We start from the raw sequence: 22480 nt of genomic DNA on the forward strand, positions 1-22480 counted from the left end.
CTTTGCTGTGCAAAAGCTTTTAAGTTTCATTAGGTCCCATTTGTTTATTTGTGTTTTTATTTCCATTTCTCTAGGAGGTGGGTCAAAAAGGATCTTGCTGTGATTTATGTCATAGAGTGTTCTGCCTATGTTTTCCTCTAAGAGTTTTATAGTGTCTGGCCTTCTATTTAGGTCTTTAATCCATTTTGAGTTTATTTTTGTGTATGGTGTTAGGGAGTGTTCTCATTTCATTCTTTTACATGTAGCTGTCCAATTTTCCCAGCACCACTTATTGAAGAGGCTGTCTTTTCTCCATTGTATATTCTTGCCTCCTTTATCAAAAATAAGGTGACCATATGTGTGTGGGTTTATCTCTGGGCTTTCTATCCTGTTCCATTAACCTGTATGTCTGTTTTTGTGCCAGTAACATACTGTCTTGATTACTGAAGCTTTGTAGTACAGTCTCAAGCCCGGGACCCTGATTCCTCCAGCTCTGTTTTTCTTTCTCAAGATTGCTTTGGCTACTCAGGGTCTTTTGTGTCTCCATACAAAGTGTGAAATTATTTGTTCTTGTTCTATGAAAATGCCATTGGTAGTTTGACAGGGATTGCATTGAATCTGTAGATTGCTTTGGGTAGTATAGTCATTTTCACAATGTTGATTCTTCCAATCCAACAACATGGTATATCTCTCCATCTGTTTGTATCATCTGTAATTTCTTTCATCACTGTCTTATAGTTTTCTGCATACAGGTCTTTTGTCTCCTTAGGTAGGTTTATTCCTAGGTATTTTATTCTTTTTGTTGCAGTGGTAAATTGGAGTGTTTCCTTAATTTCTCTTTCAGACTTTTCATCATTAGTGTATAGGAATGCAAGAGATTTCTGTGCATTAATTTTGTATCCTGCTACTTTACCAAATTCATTGATTAGCTCTAGTAGTTTTCTGGTAGCATCTTTAGGATTCTCTATGTATAGTATCATGTCATCTGCAAACAGTGACAACTTTAATTCTTCTTTTCCGATTTGGATTCCTTTTATTTCTTTTGCTTCTCTGATTGCTGTGACTAAAACTTCCAAAACTATGTTGAATAATAGTGGTGAGAGTGGACAACCTTGTCTTGTTCATGATCTTAGAGGAAATGGTTTCGTTTTTTCACCATTGGGAATGATGTTGGCTGTGGGTTTGTCATATATGGCCTTTATTATGTTGAAGTAAGTTCCCTCTATGCCTAGTTTCTGGAGGGTTTTTATCATAAATTGGTGTTGAATTTTGTCGAAAGCTTTTTCTGCATCTATTGAGATGATCATATGGTTTTTCTCCTTCAATTTTTTAATATGGTGTATCACATTGATTGATTTGCATATATTGAAGAATCCTTGCATTCCTGGGATAAACCCCACTTGATCATGGTGTATGACCCTTTTAATATGCTGTTGGATTCTCTTTGCTAGTATTTTGTTGAGGATTTCTGCATCTATGTTCATCAGTGATATTGGCCCGTAGTTTTCTTTCTTTGTGACATCTTTGTCTGGTTTTGGTATCAGGGTGACGGTGGCCTTGCAGAATGAGTTTGGGAGTATTCCTCCCTCTGCTATATTTTAGAAGAGTTTGAGAAGGATAGGTGTTAGCTCTTCTTAAATGTTTGATAGAATTCGCCTGGGAAGCCATCTGGTCCTGGGCTTTTGTTTGTTGGAAGATTTTTAATCACAGGCTCAATTTCAGTGCTTGTAATTGGTCTGTTTATATTTTCTCTTTCTTCCTGGTTCAGTCTTGGAAGGTTGTGCTTTTCTAAGAATGTGTCCATTTCTTCCAGGTTGTCCATTTTATTGGCATATAGTTGCTTGTAGTAATCTCTCATGATCCTTTGTATTTCTGCAGTGTCAGTTGTTACTTCTCCTTTTTCATTTCTAATTCTATTGATTTGAGTCTTCTCCCTTTTTTTCATGATGAGTCTAGCTAATGGTTTATCAATTTTGTTTATCTTCTCAAAGAACCAGCTTTTAGTTTTATTGATCTTTGCTATTGTTTCCTTCATTTCTTTTTCATTTATTTCTGATCTGATCTTTATGATTTCTTTTCTTCTGCTAACTTTGGGGTTTTTTTTTTGATTCTTCTTTCTCTAATTGCTTTAGATGTAAGGTTAGGTTGTTTATTTGAGATGTTTCTTGTTTCTTGAGGTAGGATTGTATTGCTATAAACTTCCCTCTTAGAACTGCTTTTGCTGCATCCCCTAGGTTTTGGATTGTCGTGTTTTCATTGTCATTTGTTTCTAGGTATTTTTTGATTTCCTCTTTGATTTCTTCAGTGATCTCCTGGTTATTAAGTAGTTTATTGTTTAGCCTCCATGTGTTTGTGTTTTTCACAGATTTTTTCCTGTAATTGACATCTAGTCTCATAACGTTGTGGTCAGAAAAGATACTTCATACGATTCCAATTTTCTTAAACTTACCAAGGCTTGATATATGACCCAAGGTATGGTCTATCCTGGAGAATGATCCATGAGCACTTGAGGAGAAAGTGTATTCTGTTGTTTTTGGATGGAATGTCCTATAAATATCAATTAAGTCCATCTTGTTTAATGTATCATTTAAAGCTTGTGTTTCCTTATTTATTTTCATTTTGGATGATCTGTCCACTGGTGAAAGTGGAGTGTTAAAGTCCCCTACTATGATTGTATTACTGTCGATTTCCCCTTTTATCACTGTTAGCATTTACCTTATGTATTGAGGTGCTCCTATGTTGGGTGCATAAATATTTACAATTGTTATATCTTCTTCTTGGATTGATCCCTTGATCATTATGTATTGTCCTTCTTTGTCTCTTGTAATAGTCTTTATTTTAAAGTCTATTTTGTCTGATATAAGAATTGCTACTCCAGCTTTCTTTTGATTTCCATTTGCATGGAATATCTTTTCCATTCCCTCACTTTCAGTGTACATGTGTCCCAAGGTCTGAAGTGGGTCTCTTGTAGATAGCATATATACGGGTCTTGTTTTTGTAACCATTCAGCCAGTCTATGTCTTTTGGTTGGAGCATTTAATCCATTTACATTTAAGGTAGTTATCGATATGTATGTTCCTATTCCCATTTTCTTAATTGTTTTGGGTTTGTTATTGTAGGTCTTTTCCTTCTCTTGTGTTTCTTGCCTAGAGAAATTCCTTTAACATTTGCTGTAAAGCTGGTTTGGTGGTGCTGAATTCTCTTAGCTTTTGCTTGTCTGTAAAGGTTTTAATTTCTCTGTCGAATCTGAATGAGATCCTTGCTGGGTAGAGTAATCTTGGTTGTAGCTTTCTCTCTTTCATCACTTTAAATATGTCCTGCCACTCCCTTCTGGCTTGCGGAGTTTCTGCTGAAAGATCAGCTGTTAAAGTTATGGGGATTCCCTTGTATGTTATTTGTTGTTTTTCCCTTGCTGCTTTTAATATTTTTTCTTTGTATTTAATTTTTGATAGTTTGATTGATATGTGTCCTGGCGTGTTTCTTCTTGCATTTATCCTGTATGGGACTCTCTGCACTTCCTGGACTTGATTGACTATTTCCTTTCCCATATTAGGGAAGTTTTCAACTTGTCTCTTCAAATATTTTCTCAGTCCCTTTCTTTTTCTCCTCTTCTTCTGGGACCCCTATAATTTGAATGTTGTTGTGTTTAATGTTGTCCCAGAGGTCTCTGAGACTGTCCTCAATTCTTTTCATTCTTTTCTCTTTATTCTGCGCTGCAGTAGTTATTTCCACTCTTTTATCTTCCAGGTCACTTATCTGTTCTTCTGCCTCAGTTATCCTGCTATTGATTCCTTCTAGAGAATTTTTAATTTCATTTATTGTGTTCTTCATCATTGTTTGTTTGCTCTTTACTTCTTCCAGGTCCATGGTAAACATTTCTTGTATTTTTTCCATTCTATTTACAAGATTTTGTATCATCTTTACTATCATTACTCTGAATTCATTTTCAGGTAGACTGCCTATTTCCTCTTCATTTGTTGGGTCTGGTGGGTTTCTACCTTGCTCCTTCATCTGCTGTATGTTTCTCTCTCTTCTCATTTTGCTTAACTTACTGTGTTTGGGGTCTCCTTTTCACAGGCTGCAGGTTTGTAGTACACATTGTTTTTGGTGTCTGCCCCCACTGACTAAGGTTGGTTCAGTGGGTTGTGTAGGCTTGCTGGTGGAGGGGACTGGTGCCTGTGTTCTGGTGTATGAGGCTTGATCTTATCTTTCTGGTGGGCGGGACCGCGTCCGGTGGTGTGTTTTGGGGTGTCTGTGCCCTTATTATGATTTAGGCAGCCTCTCGTCTAATCAGTGGGGTTGTGTTCCTGGCTTGCTAGTTGTTTGGCATAGGGTGTCCAGCACTGTAGCTTGCTGGTAGTTGAGTGGAGCTGGGTCTTAGCCTTGAGATGGAGATCTCTGGGAGAGCTTTCACCGTTTGATATTATGTGGAGCTGGGCCATCTCTGGTGGACCAATGTCCTGAACTCAGCTCTCCCACCTCAGAGGCACAGGCCTAACACCTGGCTGGAGCACCAATACCCTGCCAGCCACATGGCTCAGAAGAAAAAGGAGATAAAAAGAAAGAAAGAAAGAAAGAAACAAATAAAATAAAAAAGTTATTAAAATAATAAAAATTATTAAAAATTTAAAAAATTAAAAATTAAAAGAAAAAGAAAGAAAGAAAGAAGAGAGCAACCAAACCAAAAAACAAATCCACCAATGATAACCAGCGCTAAAAACTATACTAAAAAAACAAAACAAAACAAAACAAAAACAGAGAGACAGAACCCTAAGACAAATGGTAAAAGCAAAGCTATACAGACAAAATCACACAAAGAATCATACACATACACACTCACAAAAAGAGAAAAAGGAAAAAAATATATATATCTATATTTTTTAAAAAAAGGAAGAGAGCAATGAAATCAATAAACAAATCTACCAGTGATAATAAACTCTAAATACTAAACTAAGATAAACATTAAACCAGAAACAAATTAGATGCAGAAAGCAAACCCCAAGTCTACAGTTGCTCCCAAAGTCCACTGCCTCAATTTGGGGATGATTTGTTCTGTTCAGGTATTCCAGAGATGCAGGGTACATCAAGTTGATTGTGGGGATCTAATCCGCTCCTCCTGAGGCTACTGGGAGAGATTTCCCTTTCTCTTCTTTGTTCGCACAGCTCCTGGGGTTCAGCTTTGGATTTGGCCCTGCGTCTGAGTGTAGGTTGCCTGAGGGCATCTGTCCCTGCCCAGACAGGACGGGGTTAGAGGAGTGGCTGATTAGGGGGCTCTGGCTCACTCAGGCCACGGTGCGGGGCAGGGGGGGTTACGGAATGTGGGGCAAGCCTGCGGCAGCAGAGGCCAATGTGACGTTGCAACAGCCTGAGGCATGCCATGTGTTCTCCTGGGGAAGTTGTCCCTGGATCACAGGACCCTGGCAGTGGCGGGCTGCACAAGCTCCCAGGAGGGGAGGTGTGGATAGTGACCTGTACTTGCACACAGGCTTCTTGAAGCAGCAGCCTTAGATTTTCATGCCCATCTCTGGTGTCCGTGCTGATAGCCACGGCCCGCGCCTGTTTCTGGAGCTTGTTTAGGCGGTGCTTTGAATCCCCTCTCCTCACGCGCCCCGAAACAATGGTCTCTTGCCTCTTAGGCAGTTTCAGACTTTTTCCCAGACTCCCTCCCAACTAGCTGTGGCGCACTAGCCCACTTCAGGCTGTGTTCACGCAGCCAACCCCAGTCCTCTCCCTGGGATCTGGCCTCTGAAGCCCAAGCCTCAGCTCCCAGCACCCACCTGCCCCGGCAGGGGAGCAGACAAGCCTTTTAGTCTGGTAAGTGCTGGTTGACAGCGATCCTCTGTGCAGGAATCTCTCTGCTTTGCCCTCCGCACCCCTGTTGCTGGGCTCTCCTCCATGGCTCCGAAGCTTCCCCGTCACCACCCCCCATCTCTGCCAGTGAAGGGGCTTCCTAGTGTGTGGAAACTTTTTCTCCTTCACAGCTCCCTCCCAGAGGTGCAGGTCCTGTCACTATTCTTGTGTCTCTGTTTTTCCTTTTTTCTTTTGCCCTACCCAGGTACGTGGGGAGTTTCTTGCCTTTTGGGAAGTCTGAGGTCTTCTGGCAGCGTTCAGTAGGTGTTCTGTAGGAGTTGTTCCACATGTAGATGTATTTCTGATGTATTTGTGGGGAGGAAGGTGATCTCCGCATCTTACTCTTCTGCCATCTTGAAGGTCTCTCCAGAGGTAGGCCTTTTAAAGATGAGTTCAGTGATGAAGAAAGACTCTAGCTCTTAAATATGCCTCTTCACCATTACTGATTTGACTGTTCTGACCATCTATCTCCACTTCTCTAGATCAGTCTTTACCTTTTGGCTCCATAACATCTGTTTTCATGATTCTCCTGTTCATCTGAATGCTCTTTCTTGCCCCTTCATGCATTCTTCCTTCATCTGCCCACAAAATGTAAGTTTGCCTTTCTTTCTTCCCTCACTGCATTATTGAAGTCTGTGAGCAGTTTTAGCTTCATCCAGACATTCGGATCACCTCCCTGAAGATCTGAGTATCTAGTCCTAGCTTGTAGACTCAGGTACCACAGACATGGTACCAGCTGCCAACTAGAAAAACCCACCTGGATGTGCCACCAAGAGCATCTCAAACTCCTGCTGCTATCCTTCGAATATGCTAGAAGCTAATCAAATCAGCCTCAAATACAGTTCATGCTTTACTATCTCCATGCTTTTATTCATCCCATGGTCCTTGCTTAAATTCTAACAGTTGGAACTTTTCCCACATTCCAAAGTCCATCTCAAACACTGCCTTCCTAGGGTAACTTTTTTCAGTGTGCATCATCAGATGATATTCCTCAAGCCACTGAACCTACGGAATTTTGTTAGCAACACTTTATGGTAATGGCCTTATTTTGTATTGTATTTTAGTTATGTGGTGTTTATTTTCTCCCCTTTTCTAAAAATTAGGGTTATGGCTTCTTATTCATCTTTGTAACTATTTTCTAGGTCTTAGGTTCTAACAGTGTCTTTTACTCATAGCAGGTGCTCATTAAATATATATTGAATTAAATTGGGTTTATGTATCAACGGTCATGTATGCGTTAGGGTTTGAAAGACCTGGAAAACCTACCTACCCAAAGTGTCTCCCCTACTTTTCAGGCCATAATATCTTGCTTTGGAGACTTGCTCTTCTACAAATGGGAATTTTCCACGAAGTTGTGTCTTTTTGTTCCCTAGAAAGTAAACTATTGACTAGTTAAGTTACTCTGCCTTCTAAGATCTACTCATTATCTCCTAAGAGGGAGCAAAGTCTTCAAAGAATAGGCAGAGGTCAGGTATGTTCTCCAGGTAGTAACACATAGGAAAATGTACCTGAGACAGGTAGGGTAATGGAGAGTAGCTTGGGCTGTATCACTTTCTAGCTGTATGCCTTACATTTCTTAGCTGTAAAACGGGATGATAATAATATTTTCTACCTGACAGAGATGTTATGAGACTAAGTAAATAGTACTAAACTGTAAAGAATAAATACTAAACAATAAAGTACTTAGAATAATATCTGGCACACTCTAAGTGCTAAGTATTCATATATATGGCATATATAGTATATATAATCATATGTATATTAAGCATATATGTATATACCTAATACATAATACATATACATATACATTTAACAATTATTATAATTGTTGTAATTGTTATGTCACCCCATGAACCTGATGGCACATCCCAAAGAAACTCCTAGATAGCCAGAGACTTTCTGGGGATGGAGAGTGTAAAAGAACATAGAACAGGAGAACAGGCTTTGTCAGACAGACCAAGGTGTGACACACAGCGCTGCCACCTGTCAACTCTGCGCCTTGGGGAAGTTACTTAACCTCTGGAAGCCTCAGCTTCTTCATCAACAAAACCAGAATGCCTACTTTTACATATGCTTTGAGGATTAAGTGAGTTTTTGTTCTCCCTAGTGATTTTAAGATTGGATCTCATTCTTTTGGTGATTCCTATCCTTTTTCTGAACTTCACAGTTGTTTTCTTGATAAATTAGATTACAGACTTTTTGTTTTGAACCAAACTTGAAAGAAATGGGTGGCACCGTTCAAAAAAAAAAAAAAATGGTGGCAGTACCAGCTAATAATTTCAAAATATCAATAATTTAATGCAGTAGTAAAATGTTGAAATGTGCACCAATTAATATGCACCAAGCCTGACAGACAACAAATACTTATCAAACTGTGGCTAAATCCTTAATCTAGAAAAAACTTACCAGTCAGAGCAGGTTTTGTTGTTGTTGTTGTTTTTTAATGAAATATGTTCTATCTATGGAAATAATTAACTGTACTAATCCACAGGTTTTACAGTTGATCATTTTTTTTAAGTACAAGAATTTAGATTTTTACTGAAAACAGAAAGTCCTTTCCATGTAGTCCTATTAGAAAGGATTTTTGTTGGGGGGGAGGGATGGGAGTGGAGGGGGGAAACAAAGGAGGAAAAACGGTCTTGAAAATATCTACAAACTCCCAGATATTTGGATCTGAAAGAAAAAGAGGCTTGGAATGTACTTCTCACATTTAGTCCTGTAGTTGTAGTGCTGTGATGTGGCACTTAATGCTCTAGGGGACCTCGAGCAAGCGTTACAAATGCAACCAAAAGTCTCATAAAAACGAGCCTCTTAACAGTATGTGAGCTGGTCTGCAATGGCCTCAGGAAATCCCCCCAGCTATTCACATCCTTTTTACCCACTACATTCTCTGACTCAAAGGGAAACCTCACTTCACCTCCTTGACCAGAATTGAGCAGACACTGATTTGGTTACCCAGTGCTTTATGTATTCATTTATTAGTCTTCATCATTTGTATTCCACTAGAACAAAAGAATATATCTCTTCTTTGCATTAATTTAAGTTTAAGGATGTGCAAATGCGGATTTGTGAGAGAGTGCATATTTATGTTTATGTAATTTGTGTGTAGCTTGCTTTAATTTAAAATATTTGCCGTCAAAGCTGTAGTACATACTCACCATCACCTTCATTGTGCAGAATGATTCTGCTTGACATATTAGCTGAATTCCTAAAAACGTTGCATGTAAAGTGAGCTTTTTAGAAGAGAATCATGTTTTTCTATTTACTTCTATAATTAGTCAGGTTAAGTGTCACATGGGAAAAATAAGTGGCCCAATCCATAATTTAAAAAAAATTAAGAATTGCAACTTTCACCTCAGTGATAATGATGCCTTTATCTATGGCCACTTTATGTGGCTTAATTGCCCCCAAGAAAAGCCAGTAAGAATTGAATCCAATTAAAAAGCAGATATTTTGGAAGCAAATGCTATGTGTAAACCACTGTACTGGAAGCATTGGGAAATTCAGAGAAGTGTAAGTCAGGGTTTATCCTCAGGGAGCATATAGTCTAGTTAAGGGTGCACAACAGAAAAGATGGGATTGTATACAACAATTAAAGATTTAAATAACAGTTCTAGATACTTAGATATGTTCTTTGCACAATTACATTAATAATTTATATTAAAATATACCAGGTAATTTCCCTTCCATTGGAAGGACTCATTGATTGGGTACCACCTATTCTTAAAGCTACTGAGTGGCAACAGTGCATGGGCTCTTCATCTGAACTCGACTCATAGGTTAGTTTAAACAAAGTTTGGGCAATTCAAGCAATAATAATTTGCATCGTGGCAAAATACATGTTCCTGTCTTTTGAAATGTTGAACACCCAGTAGCTTTGCTACAGATTTTCCTTCAGGAATGCTTGTTGAACTAATAGACATTTCTAAGTAGATGTTTGATGTTAAGCAACCAAGGAATGGCCTTTGAAGATATTTTCACTCCTCAATACCAGCTTTGGATGCTATGTTGCTTTTATTTTGAATTTGTTCTTACTTAGGGAATATTGGCCAGAACAGAACCATAATAAATTCTGCAGCAGTGTCTATTTAATGTATAACTGATCATAATTGACCCAAAGATTATATAGGGATTTAAAGGAAATAACATCCTTAGTTACCACCTTAACTATAACCTGACAAAAAGATTAATGTAAGTTAAGGAGAAAACCATGGTGGTATACACAACTTAAATGCCTGAAAGTGTGCAGGCTACCATATGCAGTATTTCCATATATACCTTTACTCTTCTGTTGAAGTGTAAATAATAACATCAATAGTGCCAAGCAAATGGGATCTTTAGCTTACAAAGCATTTAGAATATATCATTCCTTTTGATCCTCAACTTGTGATCTCAACAATTTGTGAGATTATTAAGTCACATATCCACATTTTACAAGTGAAAAATCTATGAATTTAGAAGGGCAGATGACTTGCTTAAGGACACAGAGCTCTTAAAAGGTGCAGCTGCTTCCCCTGATGCACACGTTGTGACTGGCTCAGAGGAAGTAGCAATCCAAACAGAATCTTTTCCACACCACAACTGTCCTGCAAGGCACCAGGCACCAAAGAGTTGCCAAAATATGACATGTAGACTTTAATCATGAGAGGATGGAAGAGCCCTCAGGCCAAAAGGCATACCTACTATGATTTCATGCAAGAAGGAAAAGGGATGGTTAGCTATCTTTTATAAGATATTTTTTTCCCACTTATACAGAGCCCTTGATAAATACTGTGAATTTTCATTACTAAGAAATTGGATAAAATCCTGATGATTTTCCATGAAAATCATGGTTGTCTTTGAACTGGTTGTGTGAGAGTTTTTTCGGCTCCTTAAGAGGTTGGACTTCAATATCTAAAAAAGTCTCAATCCTGATCTGGACAACCCTTCCCACCTACCAGGATTTATATCTTTTCCATTGAAAAATCTGTGAATATAATCAGTTGTCTTTGAGCTGGCTTCCTGGAGCTTCTTACTTACTTAAGAATATGGTATGGAAATGAAAGAGATCATGGGCTGCTTTACTAAAACTGAGTGGCACTGGGAATTTATAAAGAAGTATGACTCTGAATCTCACAAGCCACAGGCTTTCATTGGTGATATAGCATTCAAAACTGCCACTGCATTTTGCTACCTGATGAACAAATCAAAAAATTCAGCACCTGGTTCTAGAAGCTAAAAATGTCAGTGGGTCCTCCATTCATTATCACATCCTTTAAAAGTCTACAGACTTCCAGGCTTCATTTTTGGCTTGGAGAATTAGAACTGACATTTGAACTTCTTGAACTTTTTTTTACTCTTATTTCTTCAGAGCCTCGGTTAATGTGAAATATCAAGGTGATATCCCCAACACCTTGGTCCCAGGACACTCGCAATCCAAATTGATGTTTCTTCCATAATAATAATGCTGCAGTTATAAAGTATATAGCGTTTTCATATTCATGATCTTATTATGTCCTATATTAGCCCTTTGCGTAGACAGGGCAATGATAATAATACTAATAATAATAATACTAATACTACTAATAATATAATATTGTCATCCCCATTTTGTATGTGATGAGATGAACTAAGAACATGATCTAAGGTCATATAGTGGGCAAGCAACAGAGCCACAATTAAATTACACCCAGATGAACAGGTGATATCACTCAGAGTCCAACATGTTTTTCACTAGCCTTGCCAGATCTCACAGATTTGCCCTATGATTCTCAGCTAGACTTTAGAATTATCTAAAGAGCTTATTAAAACAGAGGCACTCAGATAGTCATCTCTGAGTGTCTGATTCAGTAGACCTAGAGTAGGGTCCAAGAATTTATTTTTCTAACAAGTTTCTAGACAATGCTAATGCTGCCAAGAACCACTCTTTTAGGAGCACTGTCCTCAGATTGTATGCATATCTGAGTGGCAAAGTCCTAAGAAGAAAGTTTGTTTTACATGATGTTGCCTTATGCTGCTTCTTTTCTCCATTTCTGACCTCCACTAGGAAAAAGTAGAACAAATTTGGGGTGGGGGCCAGCAAGAGAGCACCTCACTGTTTAGAATAAGTTTCAATCTTCTTGCACTCAAGAATTACACAGCAAAACCCTTCAGTTTGCTTCTAACTAGAACCTACCGTTGACTGTTGTAGATTAACTTGGAGATGAGTACCAACCCACTGATGAAGAGCTGCTGTAAGACTGGACATAGGCAAGTGTGGTTAGATGGATCCATAGGCAACTGATCCATTAACCAATAATCTTTACATATAGTTCTCCATGTCAACTTAGGAGGAAGTTCTTAAGGGCAAGAAGGAGAGACCCATTCTTGACCTATCCTAGTCAATATTTTTCTGAAGACTAGTAAGAAATCTTGTATCACAAACTCAGTTTGAATCAACAAGGTAATATATCTGCTTTAAAAAAAAAAGCTAAGAAATATTTTAGCTGTGTTGTGAAATAATGTCCAGATCAAGGTAGCTGATAGTAGGGCTGGTTCCTCTGGAAGCTCTAGGGAAGAATCCATTTCCTTGCCTTTTCTAGCTTCTGGAGACCATCTGCACTCCTTGGCTCACGACCCCTTCCACAAATAACTCCAACCTCTTGTTTCTGTCATCACATCTCTTACTATTAGCTCTGACCCTCTGTCTCTCTCTTATAAAAACCCTTGTGATTTCATTTAGATCACATCCACAAGACTCCTTTGCCATATAAGGCAACATTCGTAGGTTCTGGGGATTAGAGATATCTTTTTCGGGGTCATTATTCAGTCTACCACAGTTCCATTGTGGCATGTCTATCACACTACACATGGAACACAGAACCCCTTTCTCAGCACCAGAGTTTAAGAGCCCCTTTAATAAAATATGTCCAAAAGGAGGGTGGTCAGGACTATGAAAGGCAAGAGTGTGACAGCCATGTTGCCCACTGTGGCTGAGGAGGGCATGGGACCAAGAAACAGACAAACTGGGTTCCAGTACTTATCAGATAATATGTCTAAGCCACTCAGCTTTTCTCTGCAAACTGAAAGAACCAGAGAATCTCCTAAATACCACCTAGGGCTAAGATTCTGTGCTTTTATAAAATTTAACAGGCTGTTTCTAGATGACATTTAAATTTAAAACCAAGAGTTTGTTTACTATCTCTAATATTCAGTATAAATATTGTCCACTTTTCTTTTGAATTAAAAATTCACTTAAATTTTGAATTTAGAATGTGTTATCCAAGGACTTCTTGCTATAAAAATAGTGGTGAGGCTATAAAAATCTCTAGTATAAGTGCTTTTCCCTTGCTAATTCTTAAATATCCTACGCAATAATACTACTTTAGTCTAAGCATCAAATCACTAGTCTTAGGGCAATAAGTATACCCCTTTTACATATTGGAAACTCGAGGTACAGAGAAAATAAATTGCAATTGCATATGAAGAACTAAGAGAGTTAACAGTTGTTGCCTTCAGCTTTTCTGAGATACCATCTACCACCACAGCTAGATGTGATACCAGACAATATGTTAAATACGCCGAGCAGAGTGTACAGACCTTGTTCCGAAGATCTCAGTCTCAAAGCATGAGAAACAAATGAGAGGACAGTCACTGAATGACTGCTGTCATTATTACAGGGGTCAAAGAAGTGGGAAAGGGCTCGGGTTTTATTCTTTTTTAAAAATTTAATTTGGCTTGTTCTCCGATAAGGGCATGGAACTTGACCACTGATTCACAAAAGAAAACAGGACTAGTTTGATACAAATCTCTCTGCAGCATTAGAGTCACCCCACAAACACCAATTTCAAATGATGATTTACAGAGGGTCATGAAGAATAATTTGGAGGAAGTTTATAGGAAGAAAAGCTTTGAGAGCCGAACCAGAAAAGGTGCTTGAAAGTAAATCAAATTATGGCATACATTGAATTATGGCATTTATTATTATGTGCAGAGTATGCATGGAATTTTGAACTAAAAGCTGAGGAAGCAAAGGTCTAGACACTCTCATGCATAGTAAATAAATTAACCCTTTATTCTTTTCCTTTCTATGCTCCTTATATTTGGTGACTTATTTTGGTTCATACAAGTGTACACTGAAAAGGACTAATAAACCACGCTCTGCCACGGATGCACTTAACTATTTGTGCACATGACTAAAATGGATGCCTCTAGGAGATTTTCTTTGGTATCATGTAGACACAGTCAGTATTTCAAAGGTCAAGAATTCTTTGGGAAAAAGAGGTGGTCTGTGTGTGTTTATGACTGTCAAACTTTCCTAAGCTTATTAAGTTGGGAACCCTTGTCCTTTTCTTCTTTACTTGAAGATTATTCTAGTAATATGTTTGGTGAAGAAAAATGCTGTTAAATAAGTCAGGGGCTAATAACTGGATTAATGACTGTTCTAAAACCTATGAGTTCAATATACTATGCCATTCGGGACCTAGTCTTACTTTCTACTTTAAAAGATCAGTTTTCATTGCTATTTTTTATGCTGGAAACTACACAGTATAAGGAAATCAGCTTATCATGAGCAGGTCATCAGCTCTTGCAATATCTGCCCATGAGAAAAAAAGATGATTGGAATCCTGTCACCAAGGAAATGGTTTAAAAATCTGTTTATTTCAGTGCCAAACAAAAATCTCAACTAGTTATCTTTATTTTGCAATGACTTTAATTCTTTTGCCCATTCATTCATTTATTACATGGCTACTATATACTAATCATTTAGAAAAAAGAACACCCTAGATGGTTATACAAACCTTAAATATAACTATATGTTTGTGTGTGTTCCTATGCTTTTTTAAAGAGCACATTTGTGACAGGACGTGAAGAATGGCATAGTCAGGGAAAAATTAAAGAGACACGATGTAATTATCCGAACTGGAATTAAGCCAATTAATAACCCATGTGCTAACACTACCCTCAAAGTGCTGAAAATGCCGTCAGATATTTAAATGCCCTGGGTGGTCATAGCCAGCGATCTTCACCTCATCCATTTTCAGCACCATCCAGGGACATGGCTGACCCTGGCTTCTGAGGAAGGGCTGCCACCTGAAGTGAGCTACAGAGGAGGTACAGGTTGTATAGTCCTAGCACAAGATTCTTTCAGGTGATCGTGAATGGATTTGCACTTATTTTGTAATGAAATCGAAACACTGGTGTTTTATGCATTTGCTCATTTATTCAACACATATTTACTGAATACCTACCCTGTGCCAGCCCAGCATTATGGCTAAGAATGCAGGCTTTAAAGTCAGATTGCCTGTGTTTCATCTCTGGCTCCACACTTATTAGCTGTGTGCTCTTGAGCACGTTAGCTGTGTGCTCTTGAACAAGTCACCTAAATCTTCTATGCCTTGATTTTCTTTTCTATGAAGTGAGGATTTGTAGTACCTAACTCATAGGGTTGTTGTGGCACTAAAGTATGATGAAAAATGTTAAGTACTTAGCAGAGTGCTTATCACAAATCAAGTGCTCAGTGATATGTTGGTTATTATTATTTTTAGCCAGGAAATATACCAAAGTCTGGAAACAAAGAGATCAAACACCCCTCAGATAATCCTTGAAGTTTAGATTCCAGAATTTAGGGCTTTTAAACTTTACCCTTTCCAACAGAAGTCTGTATTAGACTTCTGGATCTGTATTAGATCCTTGCTTTGCTATGTGATTTCATGTCTTGAACCTGCATGCTTTGAACATAATACACTCAGCACATCCATAGTATGCAGTTTTGTTTATTCACACCCTCATTTTCTGCCTTCCTCAATAAAAGCTCAATAAAAGCTACCATGTAATGACCAGCCACAGATTCTATCTGTGTTAGCTCATGTCATCCTCAAAATAACCTTATGGGATGGATATTATCACCTTTTACAGACAGGGAAACTGAGACTCTGAGAGCAGCTGTGACTTACACACTTTTACAAATGTCTGTTTGACTCCAAAGCTCATTCCCCTTTCACGCAGGTCACCTAGAACGCATTCACTAAGGACTGCACTGCTCTGCCTTGGGTTCTTTCCTATCAGGTGCTTTGAGACCTGCAGGAGGACCTACCAATGTCAAAATCACTGATTCCTCCTCCCCCTAAATTGATTGACTGTGGACCATATGTTTTAGACATGTCACAGCAGTCATTGTTAAAGAGGTTGTCATGCAAATAAACTAAATTACTCTGGCCATGACTTCTCTCAGATTACTTGCCTTTGAGTGGGCTCCCAGGTGCCTGACATTTCTTTCAGTTTTCTTCTGTCACCCTAAGTAGCAACGTCGTTGCTGAAGCATGACTGAGAGTTTTCACTTTTATATACACCATGATTCTTGTTTTAGGACAAGAGACTTAATCTCTCCAGTAACATCTGATAGAACTGTTCTCTTCATAAGCACCCCTTTCCCCCTTAAAAAAAATTTACCTTCAATTATCTGCTGTAAGAGGAAGATCCTTACTGAATATGATCATATATGTCCAAAAAAGATACCATCAAATACATAGGCAGATAATACAGTTTCCCCCTGTCTATTTTAGTAGCTCGTTTCAATTGAAATATATAGGAAAAGTTGCCTATAGCTAATCTTCCAGGTAGAAAATCTCATCAGTGATTGAAAATGACACTGTAAACTGAAAGATTCAATCTCTTTCACCTACAGTGTGCCTATATTTTAAAAATGAATTATATGAAAGAACCACATCTTTTTACATGGTGATGTATAGCGGACGATATTCACAACGAGACTTGCAAACTCTGGGAGAGGTCTTTGTACATCGATCAACTGGCCTTCACTAGCTTGGAATGTGGTACCAGCTATACCTTGCTGAGACTGGGCCTGGACAATGTAATATTTTTCTGCTTTTCTCTGACAATGAATTAAGCACTTAAATCCCTATCCCTAGAATTCAAAATGAACCCCCCAAAATTTCCACTTAGCTATTTAGACATTTTTAAGAATTAGAGGTCTGTGCACTAACTGTATAGGTGGAAGAATCTTATTATTATGAAGACAAGGGTGATTTCCATACCTGTAGGGCCAGAATCTTTAAAGAAAGCTGGAAGTTGTCTGGTATGATGGAAACAGCACTGGTGGGCCACTGGAGCCCTGGGTTCCAATGTCGACAATGCTGTTGCCTTTATGATTTATTAGCCTGAGTCTCTGGCCCTCAGTTTCCTCATCTGCTAGGGCGTTGGAGAGATTGATCTCTGTGGCTTTTCCCGGCTCTGGTATTCTCTGGGTCTGCGAATCGCCTTCAGTGTCTGCCATAGTCTGCCTTGCCAGCTCTGTTTGTCACAAAGATTAATCCATTTTAACTGTACCTTGGAGTGCTCCCGAGAGAGAAGGATGGATGGATTGTTTTGCACCTATTATTGCATCAGAACTTTTGCCTTTTTAGACGCGATCGTGCCGTGCCTAAAATCTGTCTGCCTGTCTGCCCACTGACTTTGTGCTGATCTCTTGCCACGGTTCCTCTTCTTCCAGCATCCATCTCCCTCCAAGATCTAGACTCTGCATCCGACTGTACCTGTCTTGTTCTCTGCAGCATCTGTCTGCTACACTCCTAGACCATCGTTGATAAACTTTCACACATTACACACAGACCCTAATATGCTGGCACCTGCACATAAACATCTACGTTGATAAAACTAGGGTAGAAAACTCCATTTTTTGAAAAGACCTCTATCTAGTACCATTTACATTTGCACTTTTTGTTTAGTTGTAAGTTTTAATAGTTCCCCCTTTGAGGATTTGTCAGTAGGAGCAGTATTGCTTATCAGAACACACCAACAGTCTTTTTGTAATATTCGCTTTTCCCCTTTGGTTCAGCCGAGCCTGCTGACAGATCATTCAAATTCAATTGTTTTATGTCTAAGCCGAACAGCTAATTAAAGTAGGGATGATTAACCTGACTGGCAGTGTCGCTCTCCCTCTCGCGCTCTCTCTCTCCCTCTCCCTTTCTCTCTCTCCCTCCCTCCTGTTCCAATCAGTCTTTTTCTCACACTCTCTCTCTCTCCTTCCGTGTCTCTCTCCCTCTGTCTCCCCCTCTCTCTCTCTCCCTCTCTCTCTCTCTCTCTCCCCCACCTCTTCCTCTCGGTCTCTCCCTCCCTCGGTTGGTCTCTCTCTCTCTCTCTCTCTCTCTCTCTCTCTCTCTCTGTCTCTTGCTCTACTGTTTTTTTTTTTTCCTCTCTCTCTCTCCTAAACGTGGTCTGCTTGCTGATGGCAGAATGGCACTCGGAGATTTGTGCATTGTGTCTGGTTTCCTACGGGCAGGCTGACCCAGTGCCTCCAGGGACTTATCAATAGACCACTCAGAAGAGACACAGACAGGAGAGAGGAGGAGGGGTGGGGGGAGAGAGAGAGAATCAATATCAAGAATAGAAGGAGCTCCGAAGCCATTTTTTTTTTAAAGAAGTATCGGGACTTGGGAGAGGGTGACAAAGAAGGTTTTTCAAAGAGGCAGTGGAGGAGGTTCTAATAAATTTGGAAGGAAACAGTTCCCTGTCTTGGGAAAAGGAGAACTCCTGACTGATTAGCATTCACACCAGGTATGAGATGTTCGCTACCCCTTATCACTGTGTCGCAACCGAGATGGAAAAGCCTTTTTTTTTTTTTTTTTAAGAGACCTAGGGAGCATGTATTTCGCTGTGTTTGTTGTTGGGGGGTAAGGGGGTGGCGTGAGATCTGTGGGCATTTGTGTATGGGAGCAGAAAGAATGGAAGCAGTACAACGGGGGGTGGGAAAGAGTATGGACTATGTTACTGTCTTCCCTGTCTTTGTGCACCCCTGGGGGGTTACCCAAGTTCATTTCTAGCAGGTGGATTTAGACGGGAGTTACTTAACGCTTGACCGCCAGTTTTGAAAAAAAAGAAAAAGAAAAAAAAAAAACGCTGCTTCCTATGTCTATTAAAGGAAGCTCCAATTTCTCTCTCTCTCTCTCTCTCTCTCTCTCTCTCTCTCTCTCTTCCTCTCTCTCTCTCTCTCTCTCTTCCTCTCTCTCTCTCTGCCCCCCCATCTCTCTTCCCCTCTCTCCCTCTCTCTTCTTTTTTTCCTCTTCTAACCAGACAGCGGGAGGGTTCCTGGCTCCCAGCCAGCCCAAAAGCCTCTAAGTGTTTTGCACTTGTTTCAGGGAGTAGCTGCCCGGGGATTTTTCAGCATTTTCACTAGAGAACAAAGAGTTCTTTACAAAGGGAAGGGGTGGGGGGGGGGGGAGTGAGCTTAATGTCTGATATATGTTTTTCTATTTTTATTAGTTTTTCGCCTAAAAAGAGAGAGACAGGAACAGAACATTCACTCTATAAAGACACAAAGACATTCAAAAGAAATCCAGTTATCTTTTCTCCCCATCACCCCAATATATATACATAAAAAATGAAAAGGAAAAAGACTAATTAAGTTGGATATGTTGCTCTTTTCTCGTCTTTTAATCTTTCTAAATCCAACTGTTCTATGCTCACTCTATGCTATTTTTTTCTACTCACAATAAAAGTTGTTCAGGATTCATCCTCTGCTATCATCTCTTTACCCATTCTGGGTCCCTAAAATCCTGTGGAGGAGGGAACAAGACTCCACAAAATAATCAATTTAGTGGCAAGGACATCTACTTTTGCCACTTAGGTAAAAAGTTAATTATGGGATTTGGGTTCCCAAAATACCAATGGGGTACATTAGTTCATTCGGTCTCACAAGTTTTTGCATCCGTTTAAAAGGTACCGCTTGTGTCACTTGTCAGTTATTAAGAAAAGGTACTAAGGGAACAGATATTTGTATTTTATTTTTGTTTCTATTTAATGATGTAAATTACAAAACCCCCAGAGAGATTACTGCCCCATCCGTGATATACTAGTTCAAGCGAAATATAGTCTAGACAGAGATTTTTCTACGATTCTGATTGCCACGTAGCTTTGCGTGTTCTCCATTTGATTTTTTGCCTATGCATGTATATTTTCACCATGAATTTGTGTTTGTAGCAAACATTCCAGAATGCTTATCATTTTCAAATTAATGCTCCAACAAAAGAAGAAAGAAATCATGTGAACTGTCTGTGCAAGACGTGTAAACAATTCCACCTTTTACATATGCTGTACATTTATATCTTTATACTGACATCCTTGAATTATAAACTCAAGAAAATGTTTTCTTTCTAAAAGTTCTCCTCCTAATGCATTTATATTTCAATTGTTATTTGGAAATCTCTTTAAGATACTTAATAGACACGACACTGAACAGGGGGAAAATTCACAAGCACCACAAAAATTCTTAAATATACATTATGTACAGTACCTAACTACAGATAACTATTTTACTAAGTGGAAACCAGCTACAACAGTTGTTTCAAGATTCAGAAACGCTTTTCTTCTTTTTTTTTTTTTTTTTTTCATTCACTGAAAGTATAATCTGTTTCTGTCCCTGGGGTGGGAAACTGTAGGGAAAATATATACATTTTTCCATATTTTTAGAATACATTTAAGTAACTGCTTCTTAAGTGTGTAATACATATCAGGGCAGAGAGTGGTGTCTAGTCAATAAGCCCTTCTGGCTGGGAGGTGTGAGCGCCTTATGTTTGAAGTAACTTGATAACAAGGAGTCTTTTCGGGAAACCTTACTGTGTATGTGTTGCCTCAGTAATGACCCACCAGAGAAAAAACAAGAGCTAGGTGGCCAGTGTTTGCACTTGAAGTCGCTGAAAGACATTAGAATTAGGGGAACTTTTGGCGAATCCAAATTTTTCTAGGGTAACTCACTTCTTACCGTTATGTGTTTTCCTCAGGAAAATTCTTGTATTGCCTTGAGACTTTTCTGTATTTTTGTAGAGATTTTTAATGCTCTTAAGAGTGCTTAAGGAGAAAAAGATCTTTAAAAAGAAAGTCATCAAAATAAGAGAAAAGAAACTCGGTCTTGAAAAAGTTTTATATTGAAGGCAAGAGCTTTTTTTTTCCCCCTTTTGGCTTGTTTCTGATTTTTTTTTTTCCCCTTGAACTCTTTTGTTGCTGTGGGCTGTTGTGTTTGCATTTTTGTTTTTTGTTTTGTTTTTTGCTTATGCTTTTTTGTTGTTGTTGTTGTTCTATTTTTAATGTGACCAAGGGGGTCTATGAAAGAGACAGAGGGGCTACTGGAAGAGGCTGTTACTGAAAGCTGCACTAGCCCCTCTTGATCCCAACTCAGGCAGCTCCTATGAGCCAGTTGTGCCGCCAGGAGTACAGTGAAAGGTGATAGCTGTCATTCTGGGATTCTTCGTGCATCTGACCTGAGAGTAACACATTCACAGTCGAGGAGAAAAGGGAAAAAAAATAGAGGAGGAGGAAAGAAAAGCTCTTTGAGCTGGAATACACTGGCCCTTTCTTCCTGTAGGCAATCCGCTCCAGTTCTTGGCGACGTGTCCTGCACTATCAGATATCATATGACTTTTTATTTAGATTCCTTTTCGGAGAATGGCCTGTTAGGACTCTGTTTGTTTTCTTTTATTTAATTTCCTTCTCCCCTCACCCGCTAGTTTTGTGTATCTGTGTGTGCGAGAGAGTGTGTGTGTGCGCATGCATATGTGTGTGCAATTTTTATCTTTGTTTTTGTTCTGTTGATCTGATGCTTTCTTTAAGGACAAAGCTTTAATTATTTCAGTGTACTGGTTTAATCATTTGCCAAAAAGAAACCTCATTCTAGGCTTTTGGGGGGTCCATTTTTAGACATGTCCATTAACACATGAGGCTGGAAATCCTAAATGCTTGCTGGTCGGCCCTTGGCCCATTCCCTCACCTTAATTTCACCCTCCTCCTCATCAGCATGCACAATAGTATAAGTTAGGAAACACCTGTGCTGAGTTGAGAGGGAAATAAAAGTAGAAGCAACTTCTTCAAATCTGCACTCCTAGTTTCACTTTAATAAACTTTTTTTTAATCATTGATTTTTTTTTTTTTTTTTTTTTTTTTTTTTGGCACCCTCTGCTGAGCTTGAAAGCATCAGAGATACTGAACGATGTGTCTGTGGAGCTTTTGTGAGGCCAGCTGAGCACCCCTGGAAAGTAGAGCAGGGGCTGAAAGTCATTCAGTGACTTAAGAATTAAGTGAGAGATTTAAATAAGATCTGTGAGATCTGTGGGCCGGGCAGGGTTTGGTGATAGATGGTAAAATGGAATACTTAGGGATACTCAAGGAGGAGAAAAAATTTTCAGTCAGGGTAACACAGGCATTCCTGCTGCAATTAGGGCCTTAAAAACTGTATTTAATCCAATTTTTATTTTGTGTAACTCAAAATTTAACTAATAGATACGTGATTGCCTTCCTCTCCATGCCTGCTATGTAAAACAGAGGAATTATACTGACATTATTCCTGGGTTTCTCCTAAATTTTTGATGTATTTCTTTTTCAGTTTTCAAGAGTTCAGATTTTAGTTAGCAAAAGAAAAACATAACTTCTCTAGGTATGCAAATAGTTGTCTATGCATTATTCTTATCAACGCATAACCTATCTATACGTAACATAATATATCCTATTTGTATCAGGATTTTTTTTTGTATAGTAACAAGCAAGACTGCCTTGAATGTACAGATGACCATTACATTCTTTAAACTCATAGTTTTTAGTTCCTTGTTACTCTCCCCAAAATTATTTTTTACAGACCTTAAATATCTACTGCCTTATCTTAGCCCAAGGTGAATTTTGTTGAAAC

General features: G+C 38.9%; 1 protein-coding gene across 3 annotated transcripts in view; it reads left to right on the forward strand.

Moving 5' to 3' along the window:
• Window positions 1-22480, forward strand: part of ZBTB20 (zinc finger and BTB domain containing 20) — an 808814-nt gene that overhangs the window by 653224 nt on the left and 133110 nt on the right. The gene's annotated exons all lie outside the window — the stretch shown is intronic.

Source organism: Balaenoptera acutorostrata, chromosome 4 (assembly GCF_949987535.1).
Source record: "Balaenoptera acutorostrata chromosome 4, mBalAcu1.1, whole genome shotgun sequence".
NCBI classification, from domain to species: Eukaryota; Metazoa; Chordata; class Mammalia; order Artiodactyla; family Balaenopteridae; genus Balaenoptera; species Balaenoptera acutorostrata.